At 38.8% G+C, this 13,226-nt stretch overlaps 1 protein-coding gene across 1 annotated transcript in view; it reads left to right on the top strand.

The window, feature by feature from the left end:
* The window catches only part of zfhx3b (zinc finger homeobox 3b), a 452,880-nt gene that overhangs the window by 152,248 nt on the left and 287,406 nt on the right, over positions 1-13,226 (top strand). The gene's annotated exons all lie outside the window — the stretch shown is intronic.

Here is a 13,226-nt window from a genome sequence, read left to right as displayed (position 1 = left end):
TGCTAGCCATTCCAGTCCTGGGAAGAAGTCTCTGCTTTTATTATTGCATTATGTTATTCTGACTCTGGACTGTTTGGCTCTGACACTCTTACTCATATTCCTCTCTTCGCAACTACCTCATATCAATCCTGTTTGCTGATGTACTGTATGTGCTTCATGTATTTTTGAATGTAAAGTTCAAAAAGACAAGGCCATTTGGCATACGTTACCCATTTATTGTAAGGAACTGAAATCTGATTTGATGTAACTCTTACACCTTTCCCACCCGTTTGTACTGAGAAGCAATGCTTTCTTGCATTGTCTGTGAAGTTCTTAATTTTCACTGCTTACTTGTCATAAAGTTGCCATTTAGCTTGATTTAGTACCTAGGATTTGCCTTTTTCATATTCCGCTGGGTGCCATACATATCCAAACTGTCTCTTTTTCTATTCTGAAAGATTCTCAGGTTTTAGCTTTTCTTCATTACTCAGTCCTCGAGGATCATTTAACCCTCCTTTTTAACCCCCCTCTGTAGCAGCTTCAAGCTCTGAAACTTTCTCCTGATACCCAGGAATGCAACACGGGCAGCAATGTCACAGCTTTAGTTTCTTGGCTTCAAACATATTGTCTACTTATTTACTAGTGTAGTTCAGAAATTAATCAGGTTTGTTGACTGCAGCTCTGTTGTGCCCAGACAAGTTCATTGTTGAGTTACCTTCCCTTATCCCGCTTCTCTATCTAGTTGAGTATTCTTTCATTTCAACAAATGCACTTGACCTTCTACTTCACTTTAACATTCAAAGTTCAGAGTTAAATTTATTATCAAAACACATATATATACATATCATCATACACAACCCTAAGATTTGTTTTCTTCTGGGCATACACAGTCAATCCAAGAAACACGGTAGAATCAACAAGGGACCGCACCAAACAGGACAGACAACAACCAATGTGCAAAAAAAAAAAATTGATAAATAAATAAACAATGGATATTGAGAACATGAAATGAAGAGTCCTTGAAAGTGAGTCCATAGGTTGTGGAAACAGTTCTTCGGTGATGGAATAAGAGGGGCTATCCCCTCTAGTTCAAGATCCTGATGGTTTGAAGGGCAATAACTGTTCCTAAACCTGATGGTGCTGGTCCTGAGGCTCCTCTACCCCCTTCTTTCTTCTTTCTTCTTTTTGCTGGAGTTCTGCCCAAATACAAGTGTTGTCTGGATTCTTCTGAAATTTGTGGACTGCTCTATCTGGCAAGGGTTTCTGCTACTTCCCACCCCATCCCTCCCAGTTTACGATCATGCGTAGATAGCTTCTCTAGTGCTTCTGGGTCTAGGGTTTGTACATAGGTCAGTAATAGCAGGATCGCCTGAACCTATCTGCTTGGGTCATCATCTTGTACCCAAGTAATTCACCTTCAGATAATAACTTCACCTGCTGTGTACTTTTAAATCTCTAACATCTGCCATGCTGCATCACTTTCATTCCCTCAGCCCCATTTCACTTTCTGTAGACACAAACATGAATGCACTTGAGCATGTAACCTGCAACATATTTACTGTTTTCAACACTCCTTTTGATTTGCTCCTCACAGGCAGTCCCCTGCAGTTCACATCTACCCTTTCTATCTTGACAGTTGAAGATGTTCTGTCTTCATTTCATACTAATTCTCTTTGGTTTCCTGTGCACTCTTTGGTAATTCAAACTATAGTGGTACAAATCGTGACTGTCAGATGAGAATTCCTTGAATCACGGGAAAGAAGATGCTGGTTTTGGTAAAATTGACCGTAAAACATTCAGATTGTTGTAAATTATCTGCACGAAGGGTTGAATCATGTCCTTCTTGCTATATCTGGTGTGTATGTAATTCCATCTCACTATTGTACTTTGCTCCTACCTGTGTTATTAAATGACTAAACAAGCCAGTCAAATGCTCATAAACTATAAGATGCGGGCAGAGTAATAAATGCCAACTTTGCTGGCGACACCCACAATCCCAAATTACATTTTAAAAAAATCTACCTGGAGTTCACCACCTTCCTCCTGGCAAACACGATCAATCCCAATATTCCTGCTTGACTGAGAGACATGTCTTGTGTTTATCATTTGCAGGCAACACAAGGAAAAGTGTAGGTGCATCTCTCCCTCTGGCACAGATACCCTATTTTTCATTTGTTGCAGTATTCTTTAAATGCCTTCCATTTCTTTTTCCTCTGACCTCTTTCCCTTAGCATTTTCTCCATGTCCCCTTCCAACTTGCTCCCCTGCAGTTCTATTCTGCTTGTTCATGATGTTCTGTTCCATTGGTTTTTAATGTCTTTTACTTTGTCTATATCTATCTTTCTCATTGCATGGAAAAGAATCGTAGAACCAAACAGATCAAGTTAATGAAGCAGGAAAAGAAGCATGATATGGGAATGATCTTTCTGGAAGGATAAAAATAGACATTGTCAACATATTCATGTTGATTTGTGTTTTTTTTTGGTGCATTGAAATTGCAAAAGTTCTCTCCTTTGCTCCCGTGTCCAAAACATAGCAGTGTTGGTGAATTTTGATGAGTGAAGTAATGGGTGAATATACTACTATATTTAAAATTAGCAGACTGCTGTCCTCGATTCTAAACAAAACTAAGGCTCGTGGACCTGCTCAGGCAACAGACGTAAAGCTGATGTGATGCCATTATTTAATTCTCTTTCTTGCACCAAAAGATCTAGTTTTCCTGAAATGCTGTGCTATGTGTGAATGTGTTGTTCTTTTTCCATAGAGTTGTGTTTAACATACGTTTTGTTGATAAGTGAATTGGGGAGTTGGGGTGGAATTCCTGGTGGGGATGTGGTGGCAGACTCTATTCTATTTTTGACTGTTGGGACTTAAGAGTTACTGTATGTGGTTGCAGCTTTTATAACATGAGGCATAAAGGTTTTAATTGTTAGGGTTTTCAGCTAAGACAACTAATGTTCAATTTATTTTTGTTGCTGGCTACACAAATATGCAGCACCACATATTTGGAGACGATTCTCCTGACTAATGTAAGGTCAGACCTCTCAGAAATACCTCTGACTTTGAGGTCCGGGACAGCTTTCTGACCGAAGGGAGCAGAGTCCTACTTGAAATCCCAGAGGTTCACACTGTTTGTTTTAAGCTTCTTTCAAGATCACACATGGTATAAATTAAGGAAGGGTTTCCACTCAGCTGCAGAATTAGTTGCTCCATCCACTCTAATACTTTTCTGGAAATGGACCGGTAAATATCCATGACCATAATCTCTGAAGTCTCTGTATTGTATCTGAACTTTAAAGGGTTAATAAACATGAATATACACTCAGTGGCCACTTTATTCTATATCTAAAAGAATTTCAGTTTGTAATTGTATACATTCCTCTGACATTAAATGTACCTATTGAACCTATTGGTCTTCTGTTGCTGTAGCCCATCCACTTCAAGGTTCGACACACTGTGTGTTCACAGATGCTCTTCTGCACACCACTGTTGTAAAGCATGATTATTTGAGTTACTGTCATATTCCCATCAGCTTGAACCAGTCTGGCCACTCTCATCTAACCCCTCTCATTAACAAGACATTTTCGCCCACAGAACTGTTACTCACTGGATTTTTTTTTTGTTTTTGCAATGTTCTCTGTAAATTCCAGTAACTCTTGCGTGTGATAATCCCAGCAGATAGCAGTTTCTGAGATACTCAAACCACCCTGTCTGACATCAACAATCTTTCCATAGTCAAAGTCACTTAGGTCACATTTCTTCCCCATCCTGATGATTGGTATGAATAGCAAGTGAACCTCTTGATCATGTCTGCATGCTTTTGTGCATTGAGTTGCTGCTATATGGTTGGCTGATGAGATATTTACATTAACAAGCAGGTGTATGGGTGTACCTAATGAAGTGGCCACTGAGTGTATTAACATGCTTGTTGTTTGATTTTTGTGGCAGTGTTGGTCTGTGCTGTTAATCAACTTACTGATTATTTCTTTGAAAAAGGAAGTGTAGGAAATCTGAGAATGGATATAAAAGTCTTCAGTGGAATTGGTTTGGAGAACATATTTGCTCCATCCCTTCTCACCTCATCCATGGTACTTTACTGCTGAAATGAGAATTGACATTTGTAAGGTACAAGTAAAACAAACGACCAAAATTCTGATGGTACTTAAATAAATTGCATGATTGATATTTATGGATAAGGAGTGTAATATACAGACATTCTTCAAGGATACTTTGTGTGATTTTCAGTTTGCTTTGGTGTCGGACAGAGAATATCAATATTATGATGCCGTGGTAAAGATTCTGCTACAGACAAATATGATATATTGAGGAGAGGAGAGATCCGTAGGAATTGGAGGGAAGCATTAAGAAGTAGTTTTCATACAGCTTTCAAATAATCTCAGTGATATTGGGTACAGTTTCACATCTTCAACAACTGTAAAAGGAAAATGTCATGGTTATGAAAACAGAGAAAAATAGCTTAACAATCTGACTTGAGAAAACTGTTCAGGTGGGCATGCAGCAAGCTTGTACCCAGCTCCCTGTAACCTAAGACGGGATAAAGATCCAGTTAATGGTACTCGACTCAGGCAGCTGAATTGCTGTAGACAGTTGTATTGATTTTCACTGGACTTAAAGCTTCACCTTTTTCTCTAATCATTCCATAATGGCTTTAGTATGAACAATCAGGTACAAATGGCCATAAATCTACCAGCCTTATTCCACTTACCTTCCACTCAATGTCAGGCACAGACTTGTAGTTAACCCAACTTGGCAGTAGCTTTGGGACATTTTTTTTAGTGCCGCTTTCCTGCCAGTAAAGCTGTTTCATTTAAGAATAAGCAGAGATTGGATCGCAGAGCAGCCTCTGTATTTTGGGAGCTGATTCTGTGCTAATCTGACTGCATAGTTTGTCAAAGAACAACTCTGCAACAGAGCTCTTTATTGTGACATATTTGAAATATCATTCCAAAGGCTTGATTATCAGAATGCAGGAGTCAAGTACTGAATTCAAGCACCATGTTTATTTTTTTAAATTTATTGAGATACAGCACAGAATAGGCTCTTCGAGCCACACCATCCAGCAATCCCCTGATTTAATCCACCCTAGTCGTGGGACAATTTATAAAGATCAATTAACCTATTTTGGAGTGTGGGAGGAAAAGGGAGCACTCGGAGGAAGCCCGTGCGGTCACAGGAAGAATGTACAAACTCATTACGGGCTGTGGCAGGAAATGAACCCGGGTCGCCTGCACTGTAAAGCATTGTACTCACCACTACGCTACCCTGCCGCCAATTTAATAGTGCAAACTAATAATTTGCAATGATTCCCCCCCTCCCCAGTATAGCAAATTCTTAATTTTGTGAAGAGTATAAAATGCTTTCTCATTTTAGTTACCACCCGAGCAAATTCATGCATCCTGACATTGCAGGCACAGTTAGGAACTAGAGGTGCACATGATGGACCAACAAACATAAATGGAATTCAAATCCAATTTTAGAATGAACCAATCTGCCCTAATTTTCATTTTGCATTACAAATCACTTTGCATAACAATTCAACTCTAGACAGTAGTGCAAAACGTGCTGTTTTGTAGCAACAGAATGTTGCACATTACATCTGAACTTCGGTTCCATCGAAGTGAATGGAATGAATTTTGGGGGCTGATTGCATACTTGGTGCCCCTGACCACAGATGGATTTTTAGACAACTACTGTATGTTAGAATGGAAATTGCTCGTACAATCTAATGCCTCAATGAAATCCTCACTCTGGTGGTGGTGCTACAGCAGATATGGGCAAAATGTATAAGACTACACAAGCAACACACATAAAAGTTGCTGGTGAATGCAGCAGGCCAGGCAGCATCTCTAGGAAGAGGTGCAGTCGACGTTTCAGGCCGAGACCCTTCGTCAGGACTAACTGAAGGAGACTAACTGACTAACCTTCCTTCAGTTAGTCCTGACGAAGGGTCTCGGCCTGAAACGTCGACTGCACCTCTTCCTAGAGATGCTGCCTGGCCTGCTGCGTTCACCAGCAACTTTTATGTGTGTTGCTTGAATTTCCAGCATCTGCAGAATTCCTGTTGTTTGCGTTTTAAAAAAAAGACTACACAAAGTTGCTTTGAACATGAAAACTTGACAAAGATTACCACATGCTAGAAATTGTCCTATTTTTAAATAATGAAGTATGACAAATGCATCTCCTGTACAATAAACTGTGGCTTTGCACTTCTGCTTCTAAAACAGCCAAATGGCAGGAATTAAGTTAACAAGAGTGAATTATTTATTCATATGATGTTTCACATTTGTAGAGTTGATTTTAGCATCTCCCAAGTAAGCAGCTAATCTTGGAATATCACCCCATTCCAGAGTCATGTGTACCAGCATAAACATGAAATATGGAGACTGGGCACTGAAACGGTTGATGTGAACCTGTCATTGTGTATGCAGGTGAGAAGGACACATTCACCAACCCCCTCCCACAGGGTTCTTCTTTTTTCATGGACTTTGTGAAAACAACAAACTTTTCAAGACCGAAGCGAATGGACAACATACTTTTAAAAATCGATGAACTTCCATTGATTTGGAAGATCATTAGATTGTATAACATTTTTGTCCACTTCTTGCCTGTGGTCAATAAGTGGGCAGAAGCAGCCTTAGCATACATCTTACAGAAACCATTCCAATCTTTTGTCATCTAGGATTTTGGTCAGGATGAGTCCACAGTTAACCAGTTATTGACATTAGTAAATAATGTATGGAATGAGTGCTATCTCACGCAACTTATGATTTTTATGGCTATGTGGGAAAAGGAAGAAAAGAAGGCAAACACGTTAATTGTTTGCTGCTTTCTGACTTGGAGTAAATGGAGCTTAATTGCTTTCCATCTACTAGTTGTTAACAATACACAATAATCAAAACGCATGTCAGAATATGTGCCTATGGCTCCTTCTTTAAAACTAGGATTGTAATTCAAAACATAATGGTAAGTAGGACCAACAAAAAACCTGAGTTAAACTGCTTGAAAAAAATGCTGCGTTGGAGTTTAGGGGGGATGTTGTGTATAAAATGGAATCCTTTTCTTCCCTCATCCAAGAGCCTGAATTTGAAATCGTTAAGACATGCAGAAAGCACCGTGGCTCACACTGCCTCTGGCTTAGCCACATCTTCAGAGTTTGGACAAGCCAGATGCAAATACTGAGTGACCGTGATCACTCAACTCTGCACTGGTTGGTATATCGGGTGAGTGGAATGATAATTGCCACAGAAAACACTCTAAAGAAACATCCTGGAATTAATCTAGCTCTTTTCATAATTCCTTGACATCTGAAAGTACATAGCAACCAATGAAATAACTTTGAAGTAACCAAACAATAAGATCACAGAAACACCAACAAGAATCAGAAAATAGTAGTCTATATTGAACTGCGTTAGCTCAGGGATAAATATTAGATAGGACTACTTAGCAGGTTTAAATAGTACATTGGTTATACACTTGAATACACATACAGGACCAGAGTTTAATGTTTCATCTTGCAGATAAGTAGATTGAAGTAAGATATTAAAATCATGAAGTAGAGAACAGCAAATAATTAATGGGAATATTATGAGGTAAAAGATTAAAATTGTAGAGACCATGTTTGCTGGTGATAAAGCAAACCAAATGTTGATTTGTATTATAATCATTGGAAGGATATGTTTTTTGAAATTATATCTTGCTGTGGTTGAAGCCACATCTGGAGTAGGTGTTCGGCCAACTTGTGAAATTATTGGATGAAATGGCCATGAAATTGGCTTCCCTGGGATCAGGATCTTCACTGTGCCTTTATCCTTTGGAGTAGAAGAAGATTGGGACATCTAATAGAGAGCTTTTCATTTTTTTGCAGACATGGAATATTTTATTTTTTTGAGGGCCTAAGTTTTAAGATAGGAAGCAGGTGAAGGTTTGTTGCATCAAATGGAAAGGGAATTTTAACTTTGATCTTTAAAAAGATTTGTGATAAGACAGGCATCGTTATTACTTTGTGCAAAACTTTCAATAACTATGACAGGATCTGAATGTTTTATTTCAGTGCTTGTACAAAAGGTTGTTGATATTGTTCATCTACAATCTCTCAAACCTCATTCCAGTGTCAGCCTGGGCAGCTCACAAGGGAATGGGATGGAGATATGAAAAGGATTGGGTTGCTTAACAGCTAGGGGAGAAGTGTGTGGAAGTGCATGCATGTGTGTACGTATGCATACGGGCTTGTGAGTGTGTATATATGTATGTAAATACACATAAGCCGAAACTCCTTGCTTCTTAATGCACTTCACTTTAGTATTTAATGCTAATGCTTTAGCTCTGATCTTTGATTTTACTCTAATCTTTGACCCGTTTTCTTGTATAAGTTACTCGAAATATTTTGTTAGGGTTAAAGAAATAGCAGATTGCTAAACCTATGCATATTATTAATGTTTAACTTTTTCAAAGTTTTACAGTTTCCATTTAGGCCTTTAATCCCCCCTTCATCTGCTGTTCATCCTCTGATCTCTAGGATTTGAGAAGGTCTAAGAAATGGATTTCTCCACCATTCTCACCTCCTTTTCCCCTCTCCTGTGGTTGAGCATTCTGAAAGCACAAACTGCTCCTCCTGGTGGCTGGGATGGGACTTGTCGATTTTCATCTTTTGAAGGGAAAACAAGCCAAAACTCAGTGTATCTGCCTGTGACGTCTATACTACTTTTCTTTGTAAAATGATTGATTTTGGAGCCATCTTCGATCCCATTAAACCAACTTTTTTAGCCAGTCTTGTATAAATAAAATTACATCAGTATAAATGTAGTTCCTGTGTCTTTTAATCTTCTCAAAACATTTACACTGGCCTGCCAGTAGAGGCATTGGAACACCATGGCAATCAGACGTCTAAAATTATAGCCTTATGGTTTTACAAAGGCATTTCCTGTTACAAATGTGGGTGTCAGGAATTTACAATAAAACATGAGATTACAGAGACAGTGTATGATTTTAAAATCGGGATTAACTACATTTGCCTGGTTTTTGTTAATTACTCTGGTAGCCTCTGTTCCTAAAGTCCCCGAAAACCACATTTCAGCCCAACTCTATTGGGTGAAAACAAGCAGCAGGAATAAGGCACGGTCAGTCTTCATGTATAAAGCAGGGGAATAGCAGGCAGTCAAACTGTTCTCAGTCAGTCCATTCGTTTGCCCAGCGCTACTTCCCCTACCCCACACACCCATCATAGAAGGTGAACTTCACCCTATTTGTACCCAATATCCTCTGGCAGTTGACTTACAGCGTAACACATAGGAGTAGAATTTGGCCTTTCACCTATCGAGTCCATCATGGCTGTTTTATTACTCCTCTCAAGCCCATTCCCCTGCCTTCTCCCCATAACCTTTGGTGCTCTTATTAATCAAGAAAAGCTTCTTACTTAACAAACTGAAACCACGGAGACGTAAAGGCCAATGCTTTCTAAAATTAGTAAATACTGAGCCAGAAAACCTTCAAAAAAAAATGTTACAGTCTCTCTAACACTTGCTGCCTTGCTGTGATGGTATTTCTCTATCAGCTACTTTTATTTCTGAATGAATATACCAATTGTTTTCTGTAGAACTGTTGGTAAGGCAAGGAGGGACAGTTGTGGGTAGTTGCTGGATACTTTCAAGTTTATCTGGGCTGGTGTGGTCCTGCCGTAATTGAGATTGATTGGATGTTATTTTTCCTCTTGCAAATGTAATCCATTAGTTTGGCACATGCATAATCAGTTTAGAGCTCAGTTAACTGGATGTAATCTAGTTCTTCAATGTCTGTTGTAGCAAATCTGCTCCAGATGCCAGTTACAGAATGAGTGTGAGCATGGGTCCTATCACAGATGAAATCTCTAATGTACTCCCTTTCCCTTTTCCTGCTGTCTGCATTGGCTGAAGTTGGCTTACTCTGTTTATTCATGTTAGTAACCAATTTAATTTGGGCTGTGGGGCTGGAGAGTTTCCCCAGCTTAAATGATAATATTCCTATATGAAAACATATCTTTTAAAAGTCGTCATTAAATTGCTTTATATATAAATAGGATAAATAATTAAATTGCTTTCTATATTTATAGGAATGATTCGATGTTAGCAGGGAGGATTGTCTCTTATTAACTTATGCATTCTTTGGCACAGTGGTTTAAATTTTCTAATTCTCATTACTTTGTTAACCCTTAGAGATTTCTTTCAGTGTGGAACTCACTTAGGCTGAGGGGAGTATTTCTGAATTATTCCAGACAAGAAAAAGTTTTAATGTATTATCCTAACTCCACTGCATTTCCACTCAACCTTTCTTCATCAATCCCGGGCTAAAATTACTCAGTGATTGGTTGGTTTCCACTGCTTTGGAACATTTTGTCTGTCTCATCTATAACTTCCATTCGAAGGTTTATTTATTATCAAAGTACACAACTCTGAAATTCTTCTTCTCCAGATAGTCTGCTGCGTTTTAGACAAAAAAGATCTATGTGAATTCTCTTCTGTAACCTGAAGAATTAATAACGTACAGAAAATGCTTTGTGTTCCAAAGGGGTTGGTGTGTGATCATAGGATTCACAATACTGTGGCAAATAGCCCTGACGTTGAAATGATGGACACTCACTAACCATTGTTATTCTTTTCCATGGAAACAATAGTACATTTTAATTTTACCAGAAACCTGAAGATTAACCGGTTTTAGAGAGGTAGATATATAAATTATTTTAAAAATTGCCTCTCTGAGCTGCTAAAGCCACCACGTGTTTAAGTGATATATATTTTCTGCAGAGTGATTTGCTTTATACAGAGACAGTCAAATAAATGAATGTTAGCAATGAACCATAAGAGAGATGTGGTTTCTATTAGGACCTGCTTAGATATGGCAGCCAGCTACAAGGATATATTTATGTTTAGGTAGAAATATCGTGTGTCTCTTTTTTCCAGAGGGTCTCTGCACAGCGAAAAGGATGTTGATACAGGCGGCATTCTGTTGTACAGCAGACAGGTACTGCTCATCACCAGGAATGTAATAATTGCTTTTGTTACATCAAAGGCTTGAATGTGACCTGACAGGCTTGCGTGATGCCCCAGGTCTACATTGAACCTATTGATTAAATGAATTACTAGCTCAGATCAGGGATATTTCACAATCAAGATATTTCAGCTGAATTAAATACAGTATATCAATAGCAAGTAACAGCTGATTTCATTCGAAATGCTTAACCCGATAAGCGGCTGGCTAAAATTAAAATGTGGTAATGTTTCTATTGTGAAGAACAATAATGGTTATTGTGTGTCTATCGTGTGTATTTCAGGAGCTATTTGCTGCAATATTGTGAATTCTACAATTACACACTAACACTTTTGGACCACAAATTCTGCATTAAAGACTGTTAAAAATAAAATCTTCCTGCAGTAGCAGCCATTATAATGGCTCTCACACATGTGAAAGAGCATCAGTAAGTCTCCATCAGTTCTGTGATATTGAGTTCCTTTGGGGTTTCAGTATAAACTTTCAACCACATTCTGCCTTAACACCTTGCAGATTAGATCCATTAAGCCAATGTTTCTCGCTCTTTTGTATACAGTGCTCGCTCTGATCGACCTGACCCCTAGTTCTGGGCTCACAATATGCACATGGATTGAATACAGACTTTTAAGTATTGCATTTTTTTTGCCCCTCATCATCTTGGTATCCCTCAGGTCTTGCTGTCAAAATCCATGGATGAGCCTGTGGCCAGATGCTGAGAAATTCTGCATTGCTTTATTTGGAAACACATCTGCTTTGCACGGCAGTGTTTCTGGCATAGTAATATTATAATTCTTATCCTTGGAAAGGGGTGAAGGTGCAGTCATAAAAGACTCAAAAGTTCTGCAAGTATTTGATTGTGAAAAGCGAAGTCTTGTGTATTCACGGCAGCATTCTCTTTGTTTCAAGATCGTTAGAAACAAAGCTTGTCGCGGGACTATTTAGAGTTGGTTTAATGCAATAAAATTGACATCAGCGCCAATGCAACCATTCTCATGATGGATTGCTAAAAGCCATGTCTTATAATATGTCAGTTTTCTTTGATGGCATTTGCAATTGTTTCACATCTGGGGCCTGAACCACTCATCACACGCCCGACTCTCATATCTTTGCTTATTATAAATGTCAATAAATCACTTTGAACATATACTTTTAATGCAAATATTTTGTGAGTAATACCTTTGTTATTGTGTGCTTAACTTGGTTCTTCCTCAAACTCTGTGGGGTACTAATGGAGCTGAAAGGTGATAAATCTCCAGAAGCCAGTGGCCTTCATCCTAGGGTTTTGAAGGTAGGGCGATGGAGATAATGGGTGCACTTGTTGTTCCCTTATAGATTTTTAGTTTGGTTCCAACGAATTGGAAGGTAGAAGATTGTATCCCACTATGTAACAAAGCAAGGAGACTGTAGACCAATGAACCCAACATCAAAAGTGGGAGAACTGCTGAATTCAATTAATATGGAAATGGTAACTTGTAGAAAATAATAACAGGTTTGAGAAGATTTAATGTGGATTTATGAAAGGGGAATGAAGTTGGACAATCTTTTTTTGGAGTTTTTTTGTGGCTATAACTAGCAGAATAAATAAGTGCAAACAACCTGATACTTGAATTTTCAGCGGTTCAATAAGCTGCATTGAAGAGATTATTCAATACGATTAGAGTGCATGGAGGTGGGGAAAATGTGTCGTGGATAAAAGATTTGTCAAGGAACTGAAAAGAAAGAGTAGAAGTAAACATGGCGTCTTCAGGTTGGGAAGCCAGTGGACTGCTGCGGTGACTGGTGCTGTGTCTCCAGCTGTTAATAGGCTGTGTTAGTTATTTCAATGAGGAGGCCCAATGTATCCATGTTTACTGATAATACTGATTCGTGTGGCACTGTTGGGCGATGACAGCGATGCGAAGAAGTTTCGAGATGATAATGGATAGAGTATACTGTGGGAAACATGAGGTCATCCACTTAAGGAGGAAAATAGAAAGCATTGAGGAGAGATTGAGGAGCGTTGATGTTCAGAAGGGTGTTCTTGTACACAAGTCATAGTAAGATAGCACGCATTTACAACAGGCAATAAGGAAGGGAAATGAAATGGTTGTGACTGTGGCAAGAGGAATGAAGTACAAGATCCGAGACACAAAGCTCCAATTATATAAGGCTCCAATGAGGCCAAAATACCAGTATTGTCTGCATTTGTTGTCTCACTACCTAAGGAA

Source organism: Mobula birostris, chromosome 15 (assembly GCF_030028105.1).
Source record: "Mobula birostris isolate sMobBir1 chromosome 15, sMobBir1.hap1, whole genome shotgun sequence".
NCBI classification, from domain to species: domain Eukaryota; kingdom Metazoa; phylum Chordata; class Chondrichthyes; order Myliobatiformes; family Myliobatidae; genus Mobula; species Mobula birostris.
The sequence above is the reverse complement of the archived record's forward strand: the minus strand, read 5'-3'. Positions and strand labels throughout refer to the sequence as shown.